Source organism: Macrotis lagotis, chromosome 3, assembly GCF_037893015.1.
Source record: "Macrotis lagotis isolate mMagLag1 chromosome 3, bilby.v1.9.chrom.fasta, whole genome shotgun sequence".
NCBI classification, from domain to species: Eukaryota; Metazoa; Chordata; class Mammalia; order Peramelemorphia; family Peramelidae; genus Macrotis; species Macrotis lagotis.
In genome coordinates, this window is record NC_133660.1 from 113,078,989 (window position 1) to 113,106,419 (window position 27,431).

General features: G+C 35.7%; 1 protein-coding gene and 1 long non-coding RNA gene across 2 annotated transcripts in view; one reads left to right on the top strand and one right to left on the bottom strand.

Annotated features, from left to right (window-relative positions):
- Nucleotides 1–27,431, top strand: part of DCHS2 (dachsous cadherin-related 2) — a 320,767-nt gene that overhangs the window by 55,164 nt on the left and 238,172 nt on the right. The window lies entirely within an intron of this gene.
- Nucleotides 574–16,754, bottom strand: LOC141516206 (uncharacterized). The gene is made up of 4 exons (XR_012476629.1): nt 16,640–16,754; nt 11,039–11,147; nt 9,202–9,326; nt 574–2,410 (listed from the first exon to the last, which is right to left on the bottom strand). It is a non-coding gene; the product is annotated as an uncharacterized LOC141516206 (long non-coding RNA).

The window sequence follows — 27,431 nt, forward strand, 5'->3', positions numbered from 1 at the left end:
TGAACACAGAACTTCTGACTCAGGCTGCTGATAATCTCTAACCTATTTTTCCTTAACCTTCCAAATCAATTTTGATTGGAAGTATATATGTGTGTCTATAAGTATACACACATGTGTGTGTTATTATGTTTTTGGTATCTCTTGTTCTTCTCTGTACTTTATGTCTCTGATAGACCCATACATACAACATGGCTATCCTAGATCAGAAGTATGATTGAATAATTAAACAGAATGTTCTCTTTAGGAAAGTTGAACAAAGGCAAGAGAAAGAAAAGAATTAAGAAAGAATTATAGTGACCATTTTTGTAGCTCAGCATCAAGTCTATCAGTCACCTAGCCTTTCTTGATGAGTGGAAGAAGGTGGAGTCGACATTCCAGGAGTTTGAAGCTTTCAGGGTCCTATTTTTTTAACTTCATTTTTGGAACTCTCAGAAGTGGCAGAAATTGGTGTTAAATTAGTTCCTTGAATTACTAAAAATCCCTAAAGAAAGCTTCATGTTTCACCAAAAAGTAATAGAGTGTTGAGGACATTAGACTTGCTCTATTAGAAAGGTGACCACATAGACACTATCAAAACTTGTTCTTTCCTATATTTTTTAAGTAACTAAAATATCTTAAACTGTTCAGATCTTAAAGATCTTAAAGCATTCAATTGTTTTTTTCAGCCAACAGAAAAGTTCAGTGTATCACTTGTAACTTGAGAAAAAGAGAAATCGAGACAATGGTGAGTTCTGGATGGTCAAGTTTGTTGCTTGTATTAATGAGAATGTGGAAGCATCTCATGTTTGTTTTAGGGGAGTGTGTTCCTGCCAGGTGGCTTCTGTCCCTCTTGTTCCTCTCAGTGTTAAAAGCATGACCTGCTTCTCTTCCATTTGATTAGTTTAACATCAAGAGCAGGGCATCGGATATCCTCAGCTGCTGACCTGAGGGAGACGTTTTCTGGGAAGCTGTGGAAATTGAGCAAGTATGTGAAAATCTTCTTCTCATGGAAAATCTTCAGACAGACTTCCCCTTCCCATCTTTTCCTTGGACAATATGGTAAAAATTTCCAGGCCTTTTCTCTTCTTTAAATGATAAATGCAGTCACTTTAGAATCTAATTGCCTCTACCAGATGGTAACAGTCTTAAGGGGACAAAGGACAAAGAGACAACATCCCCTTTTCTTCTTACCATACAGGGACTTAAGATTTAGCACATTGATAAGATCAATGCAATTCATTTTTGTATATTAGAATATTGCTGCATTCATTGACCAAAAACCTGTTCTGAATTAACACGTACCATTTCCCCCATTTCATATTGTTCTCATTTTCTTTTCTTTTCTTTTTTTTTTTCCTTTCTCATTTTCTGTTCTGTTGAAAGCACACAGCAGGACAAAGTCTTATATTGTGACGCTTAGCCATTTAAACTTAGATGTAAAACTTAAGAAGGCCAGCAAACAGAGCCTGTCCCTTGAAGTCTATAAAATACTTCACTACCTCAAAATGTAGGGTCAAGGTTTATATATTTTTATTATTTCATGACCTACATTTTCTACAAAAGTATAGTTAGAAACTCTGTTTAATAGCTAGACCGGGCAACTTTCTGAACACACAGTGAAAGCATAAAGAGGTAGAGAGAACATACATTTTCTAGATCAAAAGTCCAAGCTTTCTATGTGGTAGCTGCTTTTCATGTAAACCTCTGGAGCCTGAGGCAATGGACTTCAACCAATAATGCATGTGTTCTATTTGAGCTTCAGGGATGGGGTCACTAAGGTTAGACCCCTGAGGGTAGGAATTGACAAGGCTCGTGTGCTGACAGTACTGATGGGGTGATCGAGGTGGTGGAAATAGTGATTGAAGTCCTGGGATTAGTTGCACTCGCGTGTGTGTGTGTGTGTGTGTGTGTGTGTGTGTGTGTGTGTGTGTGTGTGTGTTTGTGTGTGTGTGTGTGCTTGTTTCATTTTTTTTCTCTTCTTTGATTTAATCTTTCCTCACTTCTCCTTATTGAATAGATTTTTTTCTTCTTTTCTGGGTCCTGTATTTCAGTTATCTATACTGTGATTTAGTTTCAGGTAATTCCAAAACCCAGTTGCCTTTTCTACTACACCGCAGCTGATTCTTTTTTTTTAATCTTTTTTTTTCACAGCTGATTCTTCATCTTTTCACCCACTCTCTTCTTGTTCCCTCCTCAAGATCCAGTCACTTGCCCTGGCCTGTCAAGTTGACATCCATATTTCTTCTATCTGTCCTCTTCACTCCACTTATCTGGTGCAGTTCAGGTCCCTATCCCCTTTATTTTATTGTTTCCTAATTGGTTTTCTTGCATCTGGTATCTCCTACTTGTAATTAGTCTTTTACACAGCTGACAGATGGATCTATATCAAACTATGTCCTTTCAGTATGAAACTTCAGTGGCTCCCCATTGCCTGTAGGATGAAACAAAAATTCCTCTGTTTGACCTTTAAATACCTACATAACCCATTTTTTTTCCCAGGCTTATTACATAGTATTCTTCCTCAGGCAATGTTCTTTTCCAGTTAAATTTGCCTATTAACCATTCTTCCTCCCCATCTTTCCATCACTTGCCTCCATCCCTCTATTTCTTGTAATCCCCAAGTTCCTTCAAGACATAGCTCAAGAACCATGCCCAATAAGAGGTCTCTCCATTAATTGTTTCACTTGATAAAACTACTGCATATATATTTTTTAACTTGTACAGTAACTATCTGTATACATATTTGTATTTAGTTATCTGTGTATATGTTGCTACCCTTGTTCCCCCCCAGTAAAGTTTAAATTCTTTGAGGTGAGAGACTATGTTACTTTGTTTTTCTATCACATGGCAGATCCTTAATGTTTATTAAATGAATCAATAATTAAAAACTTGGATTTGAGTTTTCACATTCCCTCTAGCTCTTCCAGGGAGATTATTAGTTCATGACAGCTCATTTTTTTTCTGGAATATTTATTTCCACATTGATTATATTTCTGAATGTGTGTCTTTGCTACTTTGGGAATTTTTCAGAGGTTCGCTTCAGATTCCACTGAATACTTACTAGGTATGAAGGAATCACTTCTGGCATCCATGGAAGGAATTATGTATCCAGGATTATGGCAGTGTAGGATGATATTTTATATTTATCAGCTATTTCATTTTAAAAGTTAAAAGCATAGAAGTGGTTGAATGAACCAGGAAAAGGCAATGTGGTATAATGGAAGGGATGGTGAAAGAAAATCAGGAGTATTTAGGTTGCTAATTCTGGATTAGGCATGTACTCACTAGATAACCTTGGTAAAACCATCTAGCATTCCTGTAAAATGAGGATGTTGAACTTTATGGGTTTCTGCAGTCCCTTTTAGCTCCTAAACTCTATAATTCACTGTTATGACTGTTTACTCTAGAATCAGAAGAAAAATTGGTCTGCTTCTGTGTCTAATGTCATCTTCACCTGCCATTTCCTGTAATAGATTCCTTACTTCAATGGATTTGTTTCAGAATGTCCGGATATGAGAATGTTCTTATGTTCACCCTTAGATGTAGCCCAGTGCTTTTTGGGGGGGCAATAATTTGCTTTCTTTCAGTCAGACCTTCAGATTGTAGGCAAATTACAGTTAATTCCAGCCCTATGTGAGTTTACCATAAAAAACCATAACATCAACAATAAAAAGCACCTGACCACATTGACAAATGCAAACACAGGTTATAGTAATAACAATAACATTTAAACATCTAAGGTTTTCAGTTGATGATGGATTTTACACCCATTGTCCCATTTGATCCTAATAACTGTGTGAGGTATTCACTATTATCCTCCTTTTATAGAAAAGAAAACTGAGGCTTCAAGGATTTGGCATAATCTGCCTATGTAATTACACAGTCAGCAAGAATAGGAGGCAGATTTGGACCTGAGCTCCTTCCTGAATCCAAGCCTAGAGATTTTTCATATAATAATCCTAGGGATCTGATCTCTTTGGCACATAGCCTCTATCTGGATTAATCCAGGAAAATGTAAATGGTTTAGCAGTGTCTAAGTTTTCCCAAATGTGGGTAACAGCAGCTGAAAGTTTCCTTTTATAGATCATAGTAGAGGGTGGCTTTCTTAGCAAAGAGTCTATTTATTGTTCTGTTTTCAGTGGCCAATTATACTGGAGGTGGGCTCAGTCCCTGGGGTCCAATCAGAGGTCTTCTCTGTTTCTTCTCAGCAGGGTCTTCTTAGCATGCCAATTCACTTCATGGGAATTGATTCTCAAATGTCTCAAGAGAAAGGTTCTCACCCTGTAATGTCATCAAATTATGACTGAAAAACTCATCACATTGGTCAAGTTTTCTCAAACACAGAATTTTTGCCTTTATTCATTCCAATGGGTCAAATCCTTTTAGGGTTATAGGAGGTAGAATAGAAATGAGTTGCTAGACAGAGAATTTCCTACATATTAATTCATTAAACATATATTAAGGACACAATCTATCCATCCTACTCTGCTATGTGTGTGTGTGTGTGTGTGTGTGTGTGTGTGTGTGTGTGTGTGTGTGTGTGATACAGAAAACATGATTCAAATGAAGGTTGGTTATTCTTCAGAGTGTTGAGTTTTGGGGAGTTCCCTAGAGAACTTAGAAATTAAGGGTCTTGCCGAGCATCACACAACCAGAGGTAGGATTGGAACCCAGGTTTTCCCAGCTCTGAGACCAGCTCTTTCTTTTCTTCTTCTTCTTCTTCCTCTTCCTCCTCCTCCTCCTCCTCCTCTTCTTTTTAATTAAAATTTTTTTATATTTCTTTTTCCAACAATATGCAATAGTTTTCACCAATCATTTTTGCAAGGTTTTATATTTTATATTGTTCTCCCTCCCTCCTTCCCTTCCCTCCCCTCTCCCCCAACAGAATGCAATTTAATATAGTCTCTGCATGTGTAATTTTGCTAAAACTTATCCTTATTACTCATGTTGTGAAAGAAGAATCAAATCCAAATGGAAGAAAAAAAGAGAAAAAACAGACATTTAAAAATTGAAGATAGTAAGCTTTGGTCTGCATTTTAACTCTAATTCCTTCTCTGTTAATACCTTCTCTGATGGTATTTTCTATAACAAGTCTTTTAGAACTGTCTTTGATTGTTGTACTTCTGAAATGAACAAGTTCATCATAGGTGATCATCACCTCATGTTGTTAGTGTGTCCAATGTTCTTGTGCTTCTGCTTATTTCACTCAGCTTCAGTTCATGTGAGTCTTTCCAGGCTTTTCTGAAGTCTTGACCCTCATGATTTCTTATAGAACAATAGTGTTTCATCACATTAATATATCACAACTTGTCCAGCCACTTCCCAATTCCCATCCCCTTAATTTCCAATTCTTTGCCACCATGAAAAAAAAAAACCTGCTATGAATATTTTTGTACATTTGGATTTTTTACCCTTTTTTTGTGATCTCTTTGGGATACAGACCTAATAGTGGTATTGCTGAATCAAAGGGTATGCATATTTTTATTGCCTTTTGGGCATAGTCCCAAATTGCATTGCAGAATTTGGAACAGTTCACAAATCCACCAACAATGCATTGTGTCCTAATTTTCCCACATCCCCTCCAACACTTATCATTTTCCTTTTTAGTCATATTGGTTGATATGATAAGTGTGAGCTGGCTTCTCAGAGTTATTTAATTTGCATTTCCCTAATTATTAATGCTTTAGAGAAATTTTTCATATGTCTGTGGATAGCTTTAATTTATTCATTTAAGAATTGTATTTCCATATCCCCATTTATTAATTGGGGAATGACTTGTTTTTTTTCTTTTTTCTTTTTTAAAATTTTCTTTAATTTATTTATACATTATTAAAATATTTTTGTTGTGAGAGTAAATATAATACCCCCTCCCTCCAGAAAAATATAAAACCTCATGAGAAATAAAGTGAAAGAAAGAGAAAAAAAATGTGTTGCAATCTGTGTTCTGATACCATCAACTCTATCTCAGGTGGATCACATTCTTTATCACAAGTTCATCATAGAAGTTACTTCCTTATTTTTCCACAGTTTCTATTGCTGATTGTAATTCCCTGCATTCCTCCCCACTACTATCTATTATATTTTCTCTCTCCTTTCACTCTGTCCCTCTTCAAAAACATGCTGTGGGGCAGCCAAGTGGTGCAGCGGACAGAGCACCAGCCCTGGGACCAAGAGGCCCTAAGCCTATGTCCCACCCCGGAGACCCAGCACACACCCAGCCCTGTTGTCCTGAATAGGCCACCCAATCCTACCACCTTACAAAAAGTAAAAAAGAAAATGTATTATATCTGACTATCATCTCCCATAATCTACCCTCTCCCCTATAAGTCACATGCCCCCCCTCCCTTTCCCCATCCCCCTTTTCTCCTTTTTCTCCTAGGTTTCTATACCCTATTGAGTATGTATGCCGTTTCATCTCTGAGCCATTTCTAATTGAATTCACCCTCACCTTCCCCCCTTCCATACCATTGCAAAAGCTATTTCTTGACTCTTTTATATATATGGAAATATATTAGTCTATTCTACCTCTTCTTTTTTTCCAGTACATTTCCTTTTCACACATTGACTTCATTTTTACAATATATTATACCGTCATATTCAGCTCTCTCCTGAGCTTTATCTATATAAGCTCCTTCTAACTGCTCTATTAAATGAGAAGGTTCATATGAGTAGTATCAGTATCATCTTTACATGTAAGAATACACACTGCTCATCATCATTAAATCCCTCATAATTTATCCTTCTCGTAAATGCTTCACGTGAGTCCTGTACTTGAAGATCAAACTTTCTGTTCAGCTCTGGTCATTTCAACAGGAACATTTGAAATTTTCCCTGTTTCATTGAAAGTCCATCTTTTCCCCTGGAAGAGGATGTTCAGTTTTGCTGGGTAGTTGATTTTTGGTTGCATTCTAAGCTTTTTTGCCTTCCAGAATATTACATTACAAGCCCCGTGAGCCCTTAATGTAGATGCTGCTAAACCCTGACTATAGCTCCATGATATTTGAATTGTTTACTTCTGGCTGCTTTTAATATTTTCTCTTTGACTTGGGAGTTCTGGAATCTGGCTATAATATTCCTGAGGGTTGTTTTTTTTGGCTCTCTTTCTGGAGGAGATTGGTGAGTTCTCTCAATTTCTATTTTACCTTCTGCTTTTAGGATATTAGGGCAGTTTTCTTGTAGAAATGCTTTAAAAATGAGGTCAAGGCTCTTTTCCTGATTGTGACTTTCAGGTAGCCCAATAATTTTTAAATTATCTCTTCCGGGATCTGTTTTCCAGATCAGTTGTTTTTTCAATGCATTATTAAACATTTTCTTCTAGTTTTTCATTCTTTTGATGTTGAATTATTGTGTCTTGATTTCTTGCAAAGCCATCAGCTTCCTTTAGCTCCATTCTACACTTGAAGCATTTATTTTCCTCAGAGAGTTTTCTTATCTCTTTTTCCATCTGGCCAATTTGCTTTTTAAAGCATTCTTCTCCTCAATAATTTTTTGAACTGTCTTATCCATTTGATTTAAACTGGTTTTTTGTTTTTTTTTGTTTTTGGCAAGGCAAATGGGGTTAAGTGGCTTGCCCAAGGCCACACAGCTAGGTAATTATTGAGTGTCTGAGGCCAGATTTGAACTCAGGTACTCCTGACTCCATGGCTGGTGCTCTATCCACTGCGCCACCTAGCCACCCCTAAACTGGTTTTTAATATGTTATTTTCTTCAGTATTTTTCTGGATCTCCTTGACTAAGTTGCTGACTTCATTTTCATGTTTTTCCTGCATCTCTCTCATTTCTCTTCCCAATTTGTCTTCTACCTCCCTTACTTGGTTTTCAAAATCTCTTGAGCTCTGTCATAGCTCGAACCCAACTTCTATATTTCTTGGAGTCTTTAGATGTAGAAGCTTGGATTTTCTCATCTTCTGAGTGTGTATTTTAAGCCTCCATGGGACCAAAGTAATTGTCTGTGGTCAGGTTATTTTTTTTTTTCTGTTTACTTATTTTCCCAGCCTGTGCCTGGTTTGGGGGTGCTTCCTGAGGTTTTGAGTATTATTGGGATACCTCTGCAAGGACCTCAGTTCCCTCAAGATCTTATGGGAGGCTCTGTCTGGTATCCTGGTCTATTCAATGACCACAAGCTCACCCCTCTGCCACAGGGCTTTGAGGGAGATCCCTGCTCTATGGGGCAGGGGGGGCGCTAGACTGCGACCAGGGTCTGAATGTGGTCAAAGCCCCAAAGTCCTGTCCCAGGGACAGAGGACAGACCTTGACAGTCTCCCTATACTACCTTATCTTCCAGGGGCTGAGCTCTCAGAGAGCCTGGTGACTCCCTGCTGGATGGTTCCACAGGCCTGCTTCCATTTCCTGGAATCTGGGCTGTGCTGAGACCCGTGGCTATGCTGAGAAGGGCTATGCTGGCCTGGGCTTTGCACTTGCTCAGGCAGAGGTCTCCTCTGCTGATCTTCCAAGTTGTGCTTGATGTTCCCTGGGGTGGCAGGTCAGGAAACTGCTTCTGTTTCCAGGAGCCAGGGCTCCCAGGGACCCATGCACCCTGGGACTACTCCTAGAAGGTTGAAGTTCCTTTGCTTTGGCGCCCCTCCAACCTCATGTAACAGAACCCTCCCACTATTTTCCAGGTTACCTTGGGTTGGAGAATTGCCTCATTGGGTCTTTCTGTGGCTTCTGTCTCTCAAAAATTTATTTAGAGTCATAATTTTAAGGTTTTTGAAATATTTTGGAGAGAGTTCCTAAGAACTCCTGCCACCATCTTGACTCTGCCCCAGAATGACTTGCCTCAGTTCTCTCTATATATTTTAGAAATGAGTCCTTTGTCAGAAACGCTAGTAGTAAAAATTGTTTTCCAATGGTTCTTAAAGTGTGATCTGGAGGTCCCTAACAGTTTCAGAGATCCTTTGTGAGAGTTTGAGTCAAAACCATTTTCACAATAATAATGAAATCTTTATTTCTGATATAATATATATTAATAGAAATAAAACCTACAAATAAAATCTCTTTGGGATTCTCAATAACTTTTAAGTGTGTAAAAGGATCTTGAGATCATAAAGTTTGAGAGCCATAGTACTATGTCCTGCTTCCTCTCAGTACATACTTTGCAAGAATGATGTTAAAGTAATAAACAGAAAAATAAAATACCAAATAAATAAAAATAATAAAACAGAAAGCAACCAGACATTATGAAATCAACAATTTGTAGTCAATGATTATCTAGTCCAATACCTTCCTAACAACAGAACATGAAATAAGGTCCAAGGTAGTCCCCTTATTTGTCCAAGGTTGTAATGGATAAGGGCAGGATTCACATTTGTAGTATCTGACTCCAGATCCAGCAGTTAGTTGAGCAACTAATATAAAGTTGGAAAGATAAGACATTTGCACTTGAAAATAATTTATCAACAGTACCAGGATCATATAGTAACTTCATTACCATTTATGCATTATACATTTATATAGTAATAAATGATAAATAATCTTGCCCAAGGAAGGGGTAGTGATATTATTAAGTGCTGTAGGGTTCAGAGATTAGGGGGCTGATGGGTCAGGAATTTGGAGATTGGGGTTCAAATTCCAGATCTATATTAATGATAAAATTCATGTCATTGACAAGTCTCTTGAACTTCAGTTTCTTCATAAAAATAGCTATGATCATAACTTTCTTATTTATCAGACTTTTGTTAGAAAATAGTTCTGTGTGGTAAATTTTACAACACAATGCATATGTTAGCTAATATTACTATCTATAATAGTATTTAATAGTTTAGCTGGAGCATGAGGGCAATGGAATTGGAGTCAGGAAAACCTGACTGGGTTTAAGTCCCACTGTGTATTATTTACAATGTATCCAGTTGAGCCTCTTAACTTCCTCGGTTTTCTTATCTGTAAAATGGACATGTAGAACAGACTTGGCAAGGAAGTTTTGAAACTGGAATAAAATAATGTATGACAAATATTTTGTAGGTTTTAAAGTGCTATAGAAATAGCAGCTATTCTTATTTGCAGTGTAGAATGAAGTCATTTGGGAAGCTTCTGGAGGAATAGGGCCTTGAAGGATGGATGGAAGTTAGATAAATGGGGAGGAAGAGATCCTCCAAATGAGGATGAAGGTATTTGAAGTAGCTGGGAAATGGGGGGGAGAGGAGTGGCTACCCTGTGAACAGATCTCAGAGGAAAGTGAAAAGATCTGTCTGTGGAAGATTTGTGGGCCCCTCTATAGAAGGTGGTGAGGCTGTTGGTACCTGGTTCTCACTTATAAACTGTGTGATGATGATGATTTCAGTAGCTTTAGAGATGGGAATTTTGGCAGGAATGACACCTGGAACTGGAGCTGCTTTAGAGATCCCTTCTCCCCCTCCAAAGGGTAGTTCTCTGTGGACTCTACTTATTATGAACCGTGTGTGTGTGTGTGTGTGTGTGTGTGTGTGTGTGTGTGTGTATTCTATTAGTTATGTGATCACTGATTGCACTGGGGTGAAAAGAAAAAAAGACCCATGATGAGATGAGAATAGTTAAACTCTGAAACCAGCCTTGCCAGTTACCAACATATTTACAGAGCCTAGATATCAAAAGGGGTCAAATTAAAAATTGAACTGATTACTAATCAGAAAATTCAGAGCAAAGGGAGTCTTTGAGACAGGAGATAAATATTCCTAGACTACCAAGTTGTTAATTCTATGTCTAACTATCTTTTTACTTAATGGAGAGGGCACTGGAATTAAAGTTAAGAAGACCTGAATTTGAATCCTTCCCCACTCACATCCTGATTTGATCCTGGGAAAGTTACTTGATTTCTTTATTTCTGAGTTTCCTCTTCTTTAAAATGAGTATAATAATACTACTTACTTTCCAGTAATGAGATTACTTTAATACTACTTACTTTCCTCAAATGAGATTATATATGTAAATTGCTTAGCCAAGTGACTGGTCCATAGTGTTAGCTATAACAATAAGTAGATTATTATGCTTTAGAAATCTAAAATTGCAACATAAATGTTGACTATTATTTATTATATTATAGTTATGATTATTATTAGTTGTTATTTTGGTTTGCTTGTCCCACCTCCTTGTTATAAGTTTAGCTTGTTCCTTCTTCAGTGTCATTAGATCATCCTCATGAGTTGATTTTCAGATTTCCTTACTATGATCATAGTTGAGATTGGCCTGGAAGTCTGATGGGAAAAAAGGATAGGGAAAGAGAAATTGGAAGACTGAGATAGTAAAAGAGTTCAGGTATTTTTGATAGATTGTTTCATCTTAAATAGTGAGAGTAATAACCTGGTTGGATGATAAAAAGTCAATTTGAAGTCTGGAGGGCTTAGGGACTACTAGCTCACCTGCCTTTATACACTAAGTGTATTTTTAAAAAGTTGTATGAAATTAAAAGGTTATATGAATTGTTATCTGACTTCTATTATACCACATACCACAGTGTATGAAAAGTATTATGATGGAAACAATAATGTTCTCATCATTCAAGCATGGTCCCCATTCCCCAGGTATCTGAAAGAGACCTTTCTGTAGGCTTGATTTACTTTCATTGCACTTTAGAGCACTGGCCTTAGATTCAGGAGGATGGGAATTTGAATCCGACCTCAGATACTTGCCACTTACTAGCTGTGTGATCTTGGGCAAATCACTTAACCTTGGTTGCCTTGCATCCAAGACCATTGGCTGGTGACTTAGCACAGCGCCCCCTCACTCAAATCCAATTCACTTGCTTGTCATGACATTAATTCCCTGATGTTGGGGTTTTCTTTGAAAAATGAAGGTCAAAAAAATTGCATTTTCATACCAAAGGGCAGCCAAGGTGGGCATTTTGTGGCCAAAAGTTTGATGGAATATCCTGATTCTCCCCTTGGCCCCTTCTAAGATTTGAAGGAGAGAGGAAGAGTAGAGCAGGAGGAGCTCATACATCAGAAATAACAACAAGGCAAGTTAAAGCCCAGCTGTATTATTTATTATCCTTTTCCCTTTTGTCTAATATGGACCACAGTTTTCCTATATCTAAAATTGGTGGGTGGACTAGATGACCTTTATAACCCCTAACAGTTGAAATCTATGATCCTTATGAAAATCAGTAAACAGTAATATCACACCTTTCTTAAATTCCTTAAAAATATGCAATTTCTCTTCATATCATTGAACTCAATCATGTCTTTCCTTTTGAAAAATTATAGAGCAGTTTTTTTACTTGAGTCCATTAGAATTGAAATTACTTTTTTGTAATAACTTAAAATTTTAAATTGTCACATATGTCAGTGTGTATTTATGCAAGAGCACCATGTAATTAAAGTTGTGGTAAATCACTACTCATTAGATGCCTGATGAGGATCATTGATTTAGAATAGGAAGGTCAGATGCCATATTATTCAATGCCATCATTTTAACGATGAGGAAACTGAGGTTGGGAGGGTCAGGGACATAGGGATTTGGTGTCAGGGTGGGTATGAGCCATGGTTAGGGCTCTTCCCTCAAATCATTATTTACATTTCTTTATTTACTTCCCTACATTGTGGGGTTTTACATGCCCAACTAAAGTTTGGTACTCTACCATTCTATACTGATCATCTTCCTTTTCCTGCTCATTTTTAGAAGGATTAAAACAATCCTAGATGGTGGTGGCATGCAGAACTGAACCTGCTATGACTCTAAAATGTGAGAAAATAAATAGGGACAGATTCATCTCAAAATGATCCTAAGTTTTCTAATTCAGGAATAGTTAGAATACATCAGCTTCATATTGACTAAAATAAATATTTTCCCATTTTATGGCTCTTTACTTTTAAACACACACACACAGAGCTGTCATACTATTTCCTAAACCTCTCTGCACAGCAGGTGTTTTTGAAAAATCCACTTGCAATAAACCATAAAGCCTTTATTACTTTTTTGCAGAGCTTTTTGCCAGGTAGATTTATGAGGATAAATATATATATTTTACTGAAGCATTTAATAATTCTCTAGAGTTGGGGAATTTGTATCCTTATGGATCTATTACTTTATTTTACAGAACACATTTATTTTTTTTAAATTAAGGTGAAGAATTACTCTTCCTTGTGACTAAATATATCAGCCTTACTGATTATATGTCTATAAGAATCTCTTCCCAAGAAGAGTTCTTTTTTATCTGTGTGATCTGAATGCAGTATATGCCAGCAAATATGAAGGCATGCTATTGTCATTTTTAATTGGAATAGCAGCAGTGAGGTTTTGACTATTTTATAAACACCTGTATAAATTCTGCATGTTAATCATGCAGCCTCAGAATCCTAGAATATTAGAGCAAGGAAGGACCATAGGGATCTTCCTGTCTGACTTCCTTATTTTACAGATGAGGAAACAGAGACCCAAGGAGCAGCATATTTTTGCCTGAGGTTGAGCAGTGAATTAATAGCAGATCTGGGACCAGAACCCAGGTCTCATCATTCCCAAGTCTATGCTATTTTCACTACACTGTTCTGTCTTGGTCTATTTTAAAGAATATTCTCTTGTGGAGAACTGGGTAGGGGAAGAGAATGGCTTTGCATTCTAATTTTGACTCCTTCCTTTCTTTGGTGGTTATTATAATTGAACACAGTTTGTATATCTGTAAAATAAGAATGAATTAATAACATTTTTTTGTTAACTGAGAGCCAGTAAGAGAGATAAGGGATAGAAAAAGGAATATATTTTAGCAAAGTCACTGCACCTCATGGTTTGACCTGGGTAGTGTAGTCAACAGGTTATCCTGGAAGCAGAGGGCAGGCATCAAAGTATAAGTGAAAGGCAATGGATGTTAGATATTTTTAAAAATAATCTTAGAACTTTCAAGTTGTAATGACTATGGGAAATGATTTACAAAGTTGTCAAACACATCATTATGAATTTACAGTACTCCTGAGTATGACCTGAACCAGGTTAAATTGTAGTTGGGAAATATTTACAAAGTAAATAAAAAATACTAAAATGCAGATAATATTAATACTGGTTGTCTGAGTCACTATGCACAGGGACCTTATGTTTAGTCCCTCCTTCCTCTCTTTCTATCTGAGTTTCACACCATGTTCTACAAATTTAAACTTTTGTAGAGAACAGTGCAAAAATGTGGGAGGGCAACTTGCATATTGCTATATTTGGGTACAGTTTTGATGATGAAGATACTGAATAGGGAGGCACAGATGTATGTATAAGGCCAAAGTGATGGCAGAGAGAGGCAGGTAGAAAGTTAACAGATTAGCTTGGGAGCTCGGGTTGACCATAAAGTGTTTGGAATATGTACTGGAAGTGACAAAGGATCAGAGGATTATGGTTAGAGAACAATCGTTTGTTAGGAGTTGTGTGAGTTCATTCTGAGAGAATTCTGTGAATGATGTGGAAAAGAAAAAGAAAGGAGAGGGATGAGATATTGAAAACTGCAGATAAATATGGTCTGGTTGGCTTTGGTGGGGCATTTTCATAATTTACATCATATAAATAGAATAAAAGAACCACAGATCATTGAATCATCTTGAAGGGACCTGAGAGATCTTATCCTGCAAGTGAAGAGAGCTTGAGATTTGGAATCAGAGCATCTGGATTTTAATCCCATCTTAATTACTTGTCTATGCTATTTAACCTTGGGCAAATTACTTCATCTTTATGGGATTCATCTATAATGAGGGGATTAGGCCAGATGATTTCTGAGGTCCCTCTCAGCTCTACATTTATAATCTTATTCCATTAGTCATTTTTAATGATATCAATAGAGTTGGCCAAGTTGATTCAGAAGTGGTGTTGGAGATCTAGTCTAACCCATCTCTGAGTCAGAATTTCTTGTGGAAATATTTATGAATGATTGAGTGTGTGTAGGTCTGTTAAAAAAGCCAAGTTAAAGATGAAATAAAATTATATAAGCTATTTCCTGACTCCCTGAGTTGTGAGGAATGTGCTTTCCAAACCTTAAAAGTTTATGTTCTATGTTAAGAGTTACTATTGATATAATTTAATGTGTTGAACAGTCCATGAATATTTACAGCTTCTAAATTAGTAAATTTTTTTGACTGGAGTTTTTTGACTTGGAGAAGAAGAGACCTGGGGAAGTGATATCCATTTTTTAAGTAAGTTACTGACTGCCACATGGAAGAGGTACTATATTTCTTCTATTTGACTTTAGAAGTCAGAACTTGGAATAATAGGTGGAGGTTATAAAGGAATAGGTTTAGATTTTATTTAGAGGAAAATTTCCTTAAAATGAAAGCTATCCAAAGTGAAATGAGATTCTTCAGGAGGAAGTGACCCAACAATTGAACTTTTTATACTCATAATTCCCCTTCATTGGAAGCCTAGATCAGACTGGGGAACCCTTGTTGAATAGGTTGAAGGGGGGTATTCCTGTTCAGGTGTGGGTTAGACCAGTAGGGTCTAACTGTGAGCTTTTCCTAGTTCTTGGATTCTGTGAATCCTCTCTCCCTGCAGTATCCTGGAGTAGTCTTCATTCAGCTGGTACTTTCAGATCTTGACTGACTAGAGAACTTATTTCCTAATTAGTCCATTTTCCTTTTGGAAAGCTCTGATTGTTAGATTTGCTCTGGTGATGGGAGTGCTTATCTAGGCTCATAGGCTTTGGAGCTAGAAAGGACCTGTGGAAGACTATTATCTAGCTCTTTCTTCTATGTTACAGATGAGAGGTGAAGAGATTTGCCCAAACCCACCCACTTTTTAAGTGGCATTTGAACTGGTCATTCAAATTCAGATCTTTTGGCTCCAAATCCAACAGTCCTTTCTTTACACTGTACTGTTTCTCAATCAAAGAACTCCATTAACACAATAAAGTACATTTCAGATATATTTGGATACTTGTTCCTGGACTCATCCATATCAGTTTAGTTCAGCTATAGCCCTTTCTAAATAGACCAGGAAGATTTTTGTCTTCCATGTCAAATGGCTCCTAACAAAAACTTTGATTTAGTTACTCCCACTCTCCTTTTATAAAGCTTCAGATCAGTCTTATAGCACTTCGATTGGATTATAACAAGAGATTAACTGGTTTATAAACTGTGAAAAGTACCAGAGTGGGCTAAATTGAAGAGGTTCCAACTATAGCAAAAAGGGCTCCCCATATGTAATGTTTAATATATTAATTTTACATATTTTAATTTTCAGCATACATATTTTAATATACACCAATTAAGTAGTTATATGGACTATCAACAGAGGAAAAAGGCAAAACCAAGATTATTTAGCTAAAGAACAAAACAAAGCAAAACAAAAGACAGCCAATCTCTACCCAAGCTGCATGATTTTAATGATGTGAATAAAAAAAGAAAAACTTTAGATTTTGATCAACATCTGCACTTTCATTCCTACTCATTAAGAACATTTACTAATGCCATCATAATGAACCCTGAGAAGTTTTATCCTACTGTAATATATTTTTGGTGTTTGGGAGCTTATTTTCCTCTTTCATAAATAACCCCAAACTTTTTTTTTGGTCATTTCATAACAGGACCCCCAAGACATTGAATAGTCTGTCCCCAGACAGATGGAGAAAAGGAGGTATAGGGGGAAAGGGGTAAGTAGGATCGCAGAGGTACTAAGGAATTAGGAACATCTCTTTTAAATTATATTATTAACAATTATTATTGTTGTTATTATTTTATAATTTTCTTGGTATAAACAGTTATTTGATTATTAACAATCTTACTTGGATGTTGCCTCCCTTTTCTAGGCATGCTTGATGGTGGGAGAGCTTCCTGTGAAAGCATTGTTTGTTCCTTTTGTGCAGGCAGTTCTTACCCTAACCTGAAGTGATTTAGTGATGAAGTGATCTCGTGTTTGTGATATCACATTTGCTTCCTTGGCAATGAATTCCAGGGGTCTAAGGTCATGGACTATAAATAATCGAGTTGAATAAATAAGTCACTAGGAGTTTAGCCCACCAGAAGACTCAGGTCTTCAGGGTACCACTTAACATTTATATAGATAGTAGTTAGTCTTTCCCCACTCCCTTAGCATTTCTAATTTAGCCACAGGAGGCTTCTGCAAATTAGGTCAATATAATTAACCTCAGTTTATTGATGAGGAAACTGTAGCAGAGATACTTTAATTTGTCTGTGGGATTGTATATGACTTTTCTTGTTGCCCCTGCAGCTGACTCTATTTCCATTTCCCCAGAGATACATATCCTTTTTTTAAAGTTCTGGCTCAGCATCATTTTTTTTCTTTTGGTTGTTTGGAAGGACCCAGTGACATTCTCTCTGTGTTCTCCTCTCTTATCCCAGACTGGAAGAGAGAAATAGCCCTCTGCTTTGAAAATTTCTGTGACCCAATAATTAAACTTAATATGCTGATATCCTAAAATGGCAATTAGCCTTTGGGGAGTTCCTCAGAACCCACCCAGTCATCCAGTTCAGTGTGATAACTGTCTTTCAGAGCTCTATAACAAAAGTGCCATCTTGAAAGATCAAGAACGAGAGATAGAACTTTAAAAGTCAACAAGTCCAAAAATTTCCATTTAACAGATGAATAAACTGAACCCCAGAGAGATACATTAACTGACCTAAGGTTAGACAACTTTGGAATGGCAGAACCAGGGTTGAATCTAGGTGTTTTTGAGTCTAAATTTAGCTCATTTTTTACTTATTAATTTCTCAACTAGAAATTTACCTCACTACATAAACTTTTATATCGGATAAGTTTTTTTAAAGGTCTCTTGTTACCCTTCAGCTAACCTCAGTATCAGTTTGTGCAGGGGAAAGAATGGAATTCCCACAGCGACAAAGATGAGGGGCTCATGGAGTCCAGTATCCTGTATATGACAGTGAGAAATACTTCAGAGGAAGGCAGGAAACCCCCATAACAAATCTAATTGTGCAATACTATATCATTGGAGGAAACTTCTTCCTGACCCCAGCTTATTCCCTCAAGCAAGAAGAATCATAAGCCTTTGTAATATTATCCTCACTTAGGATAACTACAGAGACTGTTTTTATTCTTTAAAAAAAAATCTCATTGTCAAATTTCTTTTTTTTTTTTTTTGGTAATTCAGGAAGCAATTTATCTTGATGATATCTTTTGTTGTTGAGTTGCCTTTTGCTATTTGATGGGGAAAGTCTGATCGTGTGGGAACATTTTCCTCATCCTGTAGGAACTTGCTTTTCCACATGTGTGTCTGAATGGTGAGTGTGGATTGGTTGTCATAGGTTGAGGAAACTGGATCCTCACCTTGTGGTAATAAGTTGATACTCACCACTTAAATGAAGGTAGGTGAACAGTCTGTTTTATCAAAGTTTGAAAAAACAGGGATAGAATTTATTTTAGTTCATTTGGATGATCAGGTCTCTGAGGTGTCTATAGTATTAGCAAACATCAGGGCCCAGCTGTGCAGGCTTTTTGGGTATTACATGGACAGCAGAGCAAGTGTCCAAATACAAATGTCCAGATGTACCACAGGGAGCTTTGGAAAGTCACAAGCGAGCACTTTATCATAAATTTGAATTTGTGGATCTTCTAGAGTTTGGACTAGGTTGGAGTTTTCCAATTATTTATGAGTTTTGTGTTTTAAAACAAAGATGACAAGTTTTAGAATGGGAAAAGGGAAAAATACTTTTTTGTTGTAAATAATATATTATTATTTAAAAAACTTTTACTGTAAATTTAGGGCTTGGAGAAAAAATGGAAAGTAGAACAGCTGTTTTCTAATTTGTCCTTAGAAACTTGCTGTGGGACTTAAATTCACTGAGCATAGGAACCAAGTAACTAGATCATGATGACATTACTATTTTTTCAGATGTAGAACAGGAGACAGACTGGCAGATTTCATTTGGAATTTTAACTGATACATGTGTTTGAAACTGGGTTAAAGAAACCTGCCAAACTGAAAATGTTAGTTTCCCAATTCTGTTTTATCCAAACCCTCTTACCTTCCTTGCCTCTTCCTTTTTTGTTAGGTCCCTTTTTTTTCCCCTCACTTTGGCTTTACAGCCTATTTCTTCTGCTAGTTAGAAGTCTCCAAACAATAGACAGCTATGCCACTCAGCTGCTTTTGTTGGAAAGGGAGTGGGTGCTTCTATTATTTCCATAAAAGATTAGTCTTATCCAGAAAATGATCTCTGCATCTACCTGAGGACAAAAGAAACATGCATAATTGTTGAGAATATATTCTCATATTCTTATCAAAAAGAAATTTTACAAAGCTAACCATTCAAAGAATTTATTAGAGGCATTATATGTAATTTAAAAAAATGGAAACAATCTTAGTGTCCAACAATTGGAAAAGAAGGGGGATGGTTAAATAAATAGCAACATAATAATATGATGGAATATATAATGTAATTAGGATGACGAAATGCTGATTAATGCAAAAAAATTCTTAAAAGACCTTTAGAGAATAATGCAAAGTGAAAAAAGGCAAAAAAAGTTCTCATGAATGATAACCATACTAAGGGAAAATAAATGAAAATGAATTGGGGAAAACTAAGAATTTAAAAGGAGTGACAGAAAAATGATCACGCTTTCTGCTTTGAAATTAATTAATTTAAATACAGATATTCCCAAAACAAAATTTTTAGTACAATAATTTAAAAATAAGCATTAATATTCTTGGAGATCTCCCCTTCCCCCTGCACCTCAACATACACACAGATATTCCCCAAGAGAAATAGCTTTTCAAAAAGCATACTTTGCCTGACCCTTATTGCTAGGAGCTTGCAGATGCATTTGTAGTAATGTGGGCAGAATTCTATTGTTATCTTTTAGAACAAAAGTGTCTAGTGTTGGCAAGCTCTTGGTCCAGTGTTTGTGAAGCTTCTTTTCTAGAGTAACAAATATTGATGTAACATGACTACATTTTGGTACCACTTTCCTAATCAGACTATTGTTGTAAGCCTAGTGGTACCAGACAACACATTCTGACATAATTCAGCAATAAGGGGATACTGGCTTATTGCTTTTGATCTTTGCATGCTAAGGGAAACCCTGTGGTATAATGAGTAGAGCAATTGATTTTGGGGTGGAAAGACTTGGGGTTAGGCCCTTCCTATGATCCAAACTGACAATGACTCCAATCAAATCACTTAATTTCTCAGTGGTCTGAATATCTGTCTGAGACTATAAGTTGTACAATAATTAATAACTTCAGTCATAGAGGGAATTTCCTCATTTGGGGGAAAATAGCCCAAATGCTTCCACAAAATCTTACTTTGCTATTTCCCATTGTAGTATGAGCTGATCCTGGGTTTACTGGTTATATCAATTAAGCACAACCTCTAGGGAGTTCTGTCAGTCTGGAAACATAGTTGGCAATAGACTCTAAGGACCAGGCTAGGTGAATATCACCAGTAAGGTGGTCACTTGTTGGTGAATTCTTTGGTCATGATGACTCTTGAAACAGAGAAAAATACAAATTAACTCTTGGTCCTGAATGACCCCTATCTATTTCTCCAAGAACCATGTGTTCTGTGTTGGTCCTGACTCTGACCAGTCCCCTGGTCATTTAGGTACTTAATATTGGAACAAAATATTACACTTATAAGTCACTCAACATTAAAAAAAAAGATTTAATTAGAAAAGAAGGAGAAGGTTATTTAAGAAGAATAGATTTTGCAAACATTTCAAGTTGATTCAGTGGAGTGAAGTTGCATTTCCTGGGTTACCTTCCTGAGTAGCCCATTGTGGCCACCAGCCAAGCAGTGGAGTATTGGGCTGCTTTGTATTAAGGTAAAGAGGAAGTGACTTAAAGAGTCTGAGCTTTTAGTCCTCAGAGCTAATTCCCCTCAAAAGTCTGAATACCCTTTAAGAAAAAATTAGCCTAACTTGTAGAGAGGGGTTAGAACGTTGTTCCTACTACACTTTATAGAATCAGAGGGTGTTAAATATCATATTGTTTTCAGATATTCTATAAACATTAATTTATTTCCATTGATAGCATATGAACTCCTTGAGAATAGAGTTTGTTTCCTTTTGTCTTTGTATTCCCAGTGGTTTTTGGTACTTTGAAAATCATAGATCCTTAATAAATGCTTGTTGATTGATTTACTAATTAGCTGTTGGTATCCTAAATGTGAGATCTTCATCCAACCACAAAACATACCAGTAAAGGAACAGAATTGAATCAACCTCAAGATTCTTGCTAAAAAATGAAACTATATAACAATTATTAAGTTGCAGCAAATGGAAGGCTGGTTTAAAACAGGGATATAGTGGATGTTTGAGAGCTGATTCTTAAATTTTCAGTTTGACCACTTGCACCTTGGAAATTGGCAAATGCTAGAAATCATTTGTTGATTTGTAGACTTAAGAATGTGATAGAAAAATATTAATAATGCAAATGAAGCTTAAAAGTATGTTGTGCATATATTCCACCCCAGAGAACTGTTAAACATTAAACGTCTAGCAGTATACCTAGTATAAAGGTACCTTTTGGAGAAACTAAAGAATTGGAGGAATTGATTTTATTGTGGGTCCCAAATTATCAAGAAATCCATTATGAGACATTACATTATTTTGTATTGGTATGGTCATCTATCAGTCATTTGACTAACAATTCAAATAGCAACATTTATTAAGTACCTAATATATTATATTCTAGGTGCTTGAATAAAAAAACATTAATACCCTCAAGTTGCTTGTATTCTAAAGGGGGGGAGGGAAATAGACAACATGTAAGTATGTAGATTCAGAATAGATTTGTAAGGAAAGGCCCCAGTAGTTTGGGATGGGGCAGGAAAAAGCCTCCAGGTCCACATGGCAACCACCAAATAGTTTAGAGAAAATTGAAATAGATTAGATTGTAACAGATAGAAAAAATAATTTATGATATGAGCCCCTCCTGAATCAGTTATCTTTGTAAAAACAACCATCTTGTTAGAACAAGAATCAAAATAAATATAAAAGAAAAAAGAATTTTCAATGTTGAAAAAAATATTGAATTATCTGGTATATTTAAACAAGCTATTAATGCAAAAAGATGTTAACTGGATTGAGGAACAGACATCAGCACTGATTTTAACCTTTCCCTAAAGTTTAACTGATGCAGATTAATTGTATTAACAAGGAAATCAAAAGAGCCTAGAAATTTCTTCCAGCAAAGACACAATCTTCTTGCCAAACAAAACCAGTTTAGAAAATAGACATAGTTTAAGAAAAATCTTAAAAGAAGGATGGTGGAACATTATGAAGCATATAATCTCACACAACAGTGAGAAACAATGGAGGGAAAAATAAATTTAAAGACAATTTGATGAGAGACTCAACTAAGCAAAGTTTTCCTGAGGGGATTTAAGAATGAGAACGTAATAAGGGGAACAAAGAGATAAAAAGTGGGGTAAAGTTGTAAAGGTTTTTCTTTTTTTTTAATAGCAAACTCATTTTTTATCATCAAGGATAATGGAGTCACCACATTTAGATGCTAACATCCCAATCCCAGATGTTCTGCTGGAGGACATGGAAATGACACTTAAAAAAAATGACACTAAAGAAAATAAGGGAAAAGCAGCTAGACTGTACCAAATACACATTCCATAAGGGAGGTAACCGTTTTTGATGGTTTTGAGGGATTGATTCTTGTAGAATATAAAAGAGAGGAGGGTGTGAAATTGTATTATTACTCCAAAAAACAGCAAGCAAGGTAAAATAATTATTAACCCATATGCTTACTTCCTTATCTATACAAATTTTTAATGCAAATAATAATCATTTTTTTTAAAAAGCCAGTCTATTCCCCTTTTTCACCTTTCATAAAGGATACCTTTAGTAGCTATTAAAGAGTACAAAAGAAGATACCAGAAGGGAGCAGGCAGGCTTGTTGAAAAAAAAAGTTTATTTTGATGTTTCAATTATCATTTTTTATTAAACTGTCCCTTTTATTACATCCCATTCCCTTTGTACAATAGAAAAAAATAAAACAGAAAAATAAATCTCCCAGTACTTAAGAGTATAGCTTGGCAAAGTTAGTTCCCATATCAGCTTTATCTGAAAATTTCTATCTGCATTTCTGCATTTAAATTTATCACCTTTGTTGGGAGTGGCATGTTTTGTCTTTATTCTTTTGAACTATTGGTTCATCATTGAATTGATTAAATTTCTGAAGTCTATCTAAGTTTTATTTCCTCTAAAATGCTATCATTGTATAAAATGTACAAATTATTCTCCTTGTTTTACTCAGTTCATTCTATCAGCTCAAAGTTTCCACTAAAATTGTCCACTTTTTGTGGTATAGAAAATATTTAAATAATTCAATTTAACACAATTTAGTTATTTCCCAATAAATTTGTGGTTTCCACAAAAAGAGGTGCTGTAAAAATGACTCCTTTTTTCTCTTTCTTTAATTTCTTTTGGTTTCATAATGCTATAGCTGATTTTGCAAGGTTTAGTAAAATTTCTAGGCATAGCTGCACATAGCTTTCTAGAAAGGCTAGATCAACCTACAACTCTTCCAATGATATGCTAAATATTTTCCTACAACCCCTCCAACATATGTCATTTTCTTCTTTTATCACTTGACCAGCTGTGAGTTGAAATCTCAAAGTGGCTTTAATTTGCCTCTCTCTAATTATTGTTGATTTTAAGCATTTTAGAAAATATATTTGTTGATAGCCTGAATTTTTGAAAACTGTCTATTCATATTCTTTGATCACCTAGCTATTAGTCTATGACTTTTAGTTTTATAAATTTGGATAATTGCTTTTTATATTTTGTTAAAGAGATCTATATCGAGGAACTTATTGCAAATATTATTTTCCAGTTACCTATTTGCCTTCTAAATTTTATTACACTAGATATATTGGGGGTGCAAATCACTTAAATTTTGCATAATGAAGATTGCTTATTTAATCATGTATGACCTTCGTTATCATAACTTGTTTAGTCATAAACTTTTACCCTTCATAAGTCTGAAAGATAATTTATTCTTTGCTTCTCTAATTTCTTTACACTGTGACCTTTATATATATGTAGGTCAAGGGTCTATTATCTTGATGTATGGAGTGAGGTGTTGGTATAAAACTACTTTCTGAATAGATAGCTTTGGAAAAGGATATTCTATAGCACAATTTGTCTTTCCAGTCATATGTTTGATTGAAGGAAGTAGAGAATATAAGATTGCACTCTTTAGTATCTGTTGGCCATAAAAAAACATTTGGTTCTGAATAACAAAATGCTACCTTAGAGGCTTTCTTTCTTTTTTCTTTCTTTTTTTTTTTTGCAATGTACTGACTCTAGTAAATGTCAAAAATCACATGAGAGTCTTTCCTTGAAAGACATAACTACAAATCTTTCTTTGTTCAGAAGTCTTTTGATTATTCATTCAAGTAGTGCTCACAATAGTGCTTGTCACTGTCATGGAGAATGTCTAATACTGAGTCTAAATTAAAGAGAGTTTCTTCATAGATGGTGATGCCCTCCATAAGCTTTTATTTGTGGATGATATTGTCCTGATTGCCTTGAACTCTGTAACATTCCAGAACCTTCTGAGATCCATTACTATTCAAAACAGTCTAGCCTATTTGTCCACAGTTGATAACTGAATAAAGAAAGTCTGTTGTCCAGACTCTGACAGACAACTGAATGGATACCTCATGGAGCAAATGTTTTTAATCTGGGGTCCACAGATTTCCCAGGGGATCTATGGATAGCTTTCAGGGGCTTTATACATTTCAATGAGAAGAAAAATGAAATCTTTATTTTCACTAACTTCTAGATGAAATTTATAATTTCTTTTCATTATGAATGTAGCAACAAACATTTTTCCAAAAAGATTTTGCCATTGACTTTACCAGACTGCCAAAGAATTCATTATATATTAAAAAGATAAATCAAATGGACTAGATCAAATGTGGTCAAAGCCTGACCATTGGCATTTTGTCCCTTTGTCAGACACCTTAAATGAAAAATGAATTGTCTAGAATTGAACTTGAAGTAGGATAGTAACCTCCATAATCTTTGAGAAATTATAGTTCTTTTGGTGATTCTTCCATTTCTTCCTGAAACAAAGGCTCATGTTTTTAATTACCAATATTTTCCAAGTGATTTTATATAACTGTGAGTTATGGAATTCTACTTTCTCCAAATAATTAAAATTGGATATCAGTTGAAGGGTGGTATAGAGCTGCATGCTAGATGCAAGCAGGATGCACCATGGGATAAACAAGTAGAAACAATGCAGTAGAAACAATGTTAAAGATGTCATTGGTGAAGTGCATGAATAATGAAAATAAAGGGGGCCAGTCAGGCAGAAAGAGATAACACTGGTCATTCTTTGCTATCCATGTAGTACTAAGAGAGCTAGAAGACTGTCATAATGTTGGAACTACCTTCTGTGGTAGATTTATGAGAAGATACAGCCACGTGTCATGCAGGATGGACAAGCATGAATGGTTTGTGGAAGGAGAACCCGTCTCTGTTGTAGTGTTGGAATATTCTTATCTCATATAGTATTCTACACAGAGTAGGTTTTTCATAAATGTTTGTAGGATTAAATTTTATCAAAAATGAAAGAACACTGCCACAAAGTGACACTAATTATTAGGATTAGTGTATTAATTGTAGTAATTTTTAGTGTTCAAATAATGGATGAGTACAAAAAGATTTTAAACTTATTATGCATGCCAAAAACTATATCATAATTTTGTTTTCTATATTTTTTTGACTTACCATTTTAAAGGAAGAAGCCAAGTTTAATTAGAAGTGAGGAAGGGTTAAACAGCATGGAAGGGAAATAAATTCTGAATTAGCAAAAACTGAACTACTTGATGCTCTTGAACTTAGCATTCTGTGTTCTACTTTTCTCCATCATGCCTCAAGTACATTTCCTCCCTCACGTATTTTCTTGGAGTCAAGATTCACTTCTGCTTTCTCTTGAAGTCTTTCTTAATCCTCCTTGTTTTTAGGGAGGTTCTCTCCACACAGTAGCCTTGTATTTGCTTTTTTATATCAGTGTTGTTTGTATCCAGGAATATATTGGTAAATGTTTTAACAACCATCCTCTGTGGGGGCAGGGTGAGGAGGGAGAGGGAGATATATGCATCTTGAACTTTAAACTTTTAAACTTTAAGCTTTTAACTTTTAATATGTAATATTAACCCTCTTAGGTCTAGACAATCAGTAAAACAACAAATTAAGCCCTGATATGTAGTGAAGATGGATTTTCTGAGATGTAAATACTAACAATGGAAATTTAAGAATCAACTTTAAGCTGGTTCCATTATTCCTTTGACACCATTCAGTAGGATGGTAGGAACTGCTGTGTTTTTGCATTTTTATCCCCAAACCCCAGAACCTGGGGAAGGAACCAATGCCTTATGTAAGTGTATTGTTGAATGATTATAAGCCTATAAAGAAATTTTAAAAATTTAGCTTCTTCTCATAAAAGGTGTCTTAGAACATATATTCTAATGAAGATGGAATTTTACCTGAGGCATTTTGCCATTTATTTAGTAAAATATTTATTAATAACTATTCATAAATACATGTAAGGTTTCTAAAGGAAATGGAATATTAACAAGTACCTAGAACATCTCTTCATTCATTTATTAGATATTTATTAAGGCACTTTGGCAGAAGTTGGAGGAGATAGGATAAATAAAGCAAGGCCGTTACTTTTTGAAGTTTATAATCTGGTAAGGATAAACAGATATGTGCAAGAATGAATATTGCATATATGTTATAGAAAGATTAAACAAGATAATGTATGCCACGTGCTTTATCAACTTAAAATGCACTAAATGAATATGAACTATGCATATCATTATTATTTAAAATAAATGAAATGGAATAACAGGATTTAGAACAGGAAGGAAGGGGACTTTGGAAGCCTTATTGACCAGCCCTCATTTTATAGGGAAGGAAACAGTATGTCATCATGCATGTAATAATAACTAGTAGATCCAGGGTGAGAACTCAAGTTCTCCTGCTTCAAATTCTGTTTTCCACTGGACCACTCTGTTGTATGCCAGTGCTATGATATTTAACTCCAAAGACTATTTCATAATGAATATTTTCAAATCACCCTCAAGCAACTTTCTCTATATCCTGAGGGGTCAGGTTTGGAGTTTGCATACCTTAAACTACATGTCAGAAGAACAGTTTGCTCATTGCCTACATTAAAGCAGAGATGAGAATTTATAACTGTGAGTCATCCCCATTGTGGATGCCATGACTGCCTAATGAGAAACCTGCTACTCCTGTTAGGTATTAGATTTTAGCTAGTGCTTAGAAATGGAGGAGACCTTAAAATTCCCATCCCCAATGCAGAGGGGATGTTCTTTGCCAGATGACTTCTTTCTGGTACAATGTCTGCTCTGGAATGCCTCGATTTTTTGTAGTAGTTATGCCTCTGTTCTTCTCCCTGCTGTGTGATAAAAGAGAAGGCATTATCTGTCAAAGATATCCTTTGCCTCTGCCACAGAAATCACTACTTCCCCCAAACTTCTCATTAAAAAAATAGCATTGCCATCTCATTCTTTGTTTCTATGAGATGGCCTAGAATCCAGTTGTTCACT